Below are 4,894 nucleotides of genomic sequence, written 5' to 3'. Positions count from 1 at the left end.
TAACCTTTCCTTAATATAAATTATTTAGCATGAGTATGAGATCTATTCTGTAAGTATTCTGTGTTTAAATTACACTTAAACTTACTCTTCTTCTGAAGCCAAACTAATCCATACTAGGAACCTAGGACCTTATTTCTGCCCCAGTTGTTTTGATCCAGCAAACAATTCAGTATATGTAGGTGAGAGGTGATTGCTGCATGTGAGTTAGGTCTTTCCTTCCACCACCTCTGGGCTTTTAATAGTTGTGAATCATTCCTCTAGCTGGTTATCACTAGGTCTGTCAACCAGACAGGAACAGTGATAGCTCCAAAGTATGCTGCAATGAACAAGGTCTGAAGATCAGAGCATCAGTTAATAATAATACTTCCACAAGGTTCTACTTACACAGGCAATGCTACTAAAAAGAGACTTTTTGAACCCTAGTATTCCTACAGCATTGTGAGCACAAGGGATCCAGAGCTGTCACAGCCTTCATTCTTCTATTCCTGTGCCTCTGCCCTGTGCACAAGCATTCTTGCCCTGAACAACTCAGACAAAAATGTCATTTGGTCTTACTCTTTCCTTGCACGGCAACGGCTGTGTGCTCTGGCTGGAAGGCTTCAGATCCTTAACTATGCCTGGCATGGAGTGCTGCTGAGCATAAGAGGAGTCCAGACAGGGACCATATTATCAAGTTCAAGCATTCAGAAATCGAAGCAACCTTTTCCCTGCATCCAAACGTGTATTGTTATTTGTATTTGTCTGCTGTTATGCTGAGTTTTCAGTAGCTAGGGACAAGTCATTCTCAATGGAAGATGAAATTCCTATGTAATCACATAGTTCCTGCACCTGAGGCTTTAAGAAAGAACACCGATTGCTGCGGGAGATGGGAGTTGGCAGTAGTGGGGGAAGAGGAAGAGGAGATGGAGGAGGAAATAATCTCATTCTCTCACCTGCAGGAGCGGAATCTGACCCCGCTGCGGATGCCTGGTGATAGATAGTGCATCAGAGAGGGAGAGGAAATGGGAGAACCAGAGGAGAGAAGAGGTAGCCCATAGGAAGACATAAAGAGAAGGAAATACTTGGGATTAGCATGGAAGGTCATAGGGCTGTGCAGCCTCCAGACATCTGTTCAAACCAGTTTGAAGCTCCTGACCGCTGGGTTGCCTCAGCAGTGAATATTTTTTGCACTCCAGCAGATGAGATGGGGCCGGGTGTCTTTCCTGCTCCCATTTACATGCGTCATAAGGATAACACCTGATTTTGTCTACATCCAACTGTGAACAACACTGAAAATAAAATGTGTGGAGGCAAAAAAAAAAAAAAGGGGGGGGGGGAGAATGTGGTAGAAGAGCCTCATGATTGGAAGTAGGGGGAACTGAGGGCTTGACATGTATTTTGTGCTCTGCTGCTTTTTTATCTTTGGGGAACAAAATGTGAATTCTGACTGTAGTACTATGAATACATTGTGCATATCATAGAGTCATAGAACAATTCAGGTTGGAAAAGAGCCTTGGGATCACCGAGTCCAACCATCATCCCTACACTACAAAGTTCTCCCCTAAACCATATCCACCAACACCACATCCAAATGACCCTTAAACACACCCAGGGATGGTGACTCAACCACCTCCCTGGGCAGCCTATTCCAGTGTCTAAACACTCTTTCTGTGAACAATTTTTTCCTAATGTCTAGTCTAAACCTCCCCTGTTGCAGCTTGAAGCCATTCCCTCTTGTTCTGTTGCTAATTACCTGTGAGAAGAGACCAGCACCAACCTCTCTACAATGACCTTTCAGGTAATTGTAGAGACTGACGAGGTCTCCCCTCAGCCGCCTCTTCCTCAAACTAAACATTCCCAGCTCCTTCAAGTGTTCTTCATAAGATTTATTCTCTAGGCCCTTCACCAGCTTTGTTGCCCTCCTCTGTACTCGCTCCAGCACCTTGATATCTCTCTTGAATTGAGGTGCCCAAAACTGGACACAATACTCCAGGTGTGGCCTCACCAGTGCTGAGTAGAGGGGAACAATCACCTCTCTACTTCTGCTGGTCACACTCTTTCTAAGACAAGCCAGGATACCATTGGCTTTCTTGGCCACCTGGGCACACTGCTGGCTCATATTCAGCCGCTTGTCAATGAGAACCCCCAGGTCCTTTTCTGCCAGACACTTTCCAGCCACACTTCCTCAAGCCTGTAGCATTGCCTGGGGTTGTTGTGGCCCAAGTGCAGGACCTGGCACTTGGCCTTGTTGAAGCCCAGACCATTAACATCAGCCCAACAATCCAATCTATTTAAGTCTCTCTGTAGACCCTCCCTGTCCTCATGCAGATCAACACTCCAGCGTAGCTTGGTGTCATCTGCAAACTTACTGATGATACACTCTATGTCCTTATCTACACCTATGGCTTATCTGGAGCCATATTAAGTTAGGAATCCAAGTATTAAAACTGAGTGTAAAGAAATGTTAATGAAGCAGAAGAAAATTATATGTTAGCTTTTTGACATCCAGACAAAACATGACTGCTGTTTTGTTTAGCACTATACTAAAAAAATAAATATCAATTGAGCTGTGGCACGAGTTTTCTAGTTCTGCATTAGTATCACCAGTGGGAGAGAAAACACTGTATAAAACATTCATCCATCAAATTTTTTCTCATTTTGTATATAGTGCCTACACATTTCAATCTTGTACTCTCCCAGTGTGCCACTCTTTCTTTTTTTTTCCTGTAGATTTGAGAGGATGAAGTTTATGTTTCTGTTTTCGAGTGTTGCTTCCTCCACACAAGCAGGAAATCCTCCCTCCTTCCATACGTTTTTAAAATAGCTGACAGAGCCCCCCACTAATTGCATATCAAACCGAAGTTCTTTTTCCTGTCCTACGTGACTGTCCTCCCTTCTTAAATAGCCTATCTGTTTTCTTACTCCTGGAAAGAATATTAAAAACATCCCCTCCTTACAAAACCAAAAACTCCTCTGGGAAGATGAATGTAGACTACATGGCAGTAACTGATCTGGCAGTTACATCACTCATATATCACTGGTGTATCTTCAGATATTACCTTCAGCAGACATCTAAGAACATAGGTAAAATACCTGATTCTACATAGAACTAGTATTGACTTATTACTTGCCTTTTGGCTGTACCTAAACACTTTCAAACTAATCAGGTCCTTTTCCTAGTTTAAAGACTTTTTTAAAAAATGGTTTTTAAAATCTACCTTCCCAAAGAATACAGCTTTCTGACTTGCTCCTATGTGTATATTACCATAACCTTTGTCCTCCCCTGTAACCCTTCCTCCCTTCTTTGCCTGTTAATGATTCACATTTATTGTGCCGTGTCCAAGCTTTGCTCAGATCTCTCTTCCTACCTCTATATAGCTTTTTTTTTTTGTTTGGTTTGGTTCATTGGGGTTTTTTAATATACTTCAATTCATTCTCCTGCACTTGCATTCTGGAATAGGAACACAAGCGAACAGGTAAGTCACTGATGAAGTGTTGATACAGAACATACCTGAGAAAACAGCAGTGTAAGACACTGCATTTTTAATCCTCAATGCAAATGTGAGAGGTCTTCTGACTTTCTAATCAATGTGTCTGCTTTTACTGCCTTCATCCATACCCTATGAGTGCTGTTATTAGGAAAAATGAGACACTGTATATTTGTCAGTTTACTTCCTCCTCATTTAGTATAATTTGCAAAAGAGAAGGTGACAACAGATTTAAAGAGTAAAAAAAATTCCACCCCTGCATGCTGTGGAACCTCAGTCTCATTTTATTTCTGAAGAGATGACAGGTGTGTATCTATTCACCACTTTTCTAAATTCTCTCTGCTATAAAACTAAACAAACCCAGCTTTGCTTTGGAAAAAAAAAATCTCCAAATTGTAGTAACATGCCTTTTAAGAAGGAAAATGAATGTGCCCTGAGAAGAACAATTACTTTCCAGAACAAGTATACCTTTTGGTGACTCTTGGTGAACTAAGTAACTAGGTATTGCAGTGTCCAAAAAGAATTGTGACTACTGGAATGTGTTTTTCTAAAATACAGCCCCGTGTTTTGGTAAACCTGACTTAGCAGACTGGAGCTGGCAGATCAGGGAACAGCTTTGTGACCTTTAGCTGAGGCGCCTGACCCCCCGAGTGGCTCCTTTCCTCTTGCAGCTGGGCTGCGCTTTCCCACAAGGGTGGTACGACAGTAGCAAGGGCTTTGGGATGTGCTGAAGATGTCCCACTGCTTCAGTGAAACCGTGAAATGTACAGGTCAGCTAAATCCTTCAGTTCACACATTTACTTGCCGGAGTCTTGAAGGCCTGGAATTCCTGGGAGACTGAGGCTGCCAGGTATGCAATGTGATTAGTCTCCTCCAGTGAGCCTCACAAACAGCTTACGAATGCTCAGTGAATCAGTGCGAGTTATTAGGCTGTTGGGAACAGCTGCTGTGACTCGGTGAACGCGTCTTCTGACTGGCCGCTCAACAGGCCACGTTTCTTTTCCCACCTGCTGAAAGCCGTAGTCCAAGGGAACAGGTCTCGATTTTCTGGAAGCCACCACTGAAACACGGTCTCAAGCTGCCCACGTTGGGCAACCGCCTGCCCTGGGTCCCCAGGGACACTTTTACCTGCGCCCGCGCTGCCGCCCCGGCCCGCCGGGGACCCCTGCCCGGGACCCCCGCCCCGCCCGCACCTGCGCCCGGCCCGGCCGCGCCGCGGGGGCCTCCGCGCCGCCTCCACGTGGGGCGGCGGGGCCCGGGGCGGGGGCAGCGCCGTCCTCCTGCCCGCCGGAGGCGCGAGAGGCCCCGCCGCGCCGCGGGGAGCGCGGGGAGGTTTCGGCGGCAGCTCCCGCCCCGCGGTGCCGTGACGCGTGGCGCCGGCTCCCTCCCCGCCCGCCCTATAAGAGCGCTGCCGGCAACAGCCGCTT

The sequence above is a fragment of the Apus apus genome, chromosome 2 (genome assembly GCF_020740795.1).
Source record: "Apus apus isolate bApuApu2 chromosome 2, bApuApu2.pri.cur, whole genome shotgun sequence".
In the NCBI taxonomy this organism is placed as follows: Eukaryota; Metazoa; Chordata; class Aves; order Apodiformes; family Apodidae; genus Apus; species Apus apus.
This window is presented reverse-complemented; position numbering follows the sequence as displayed.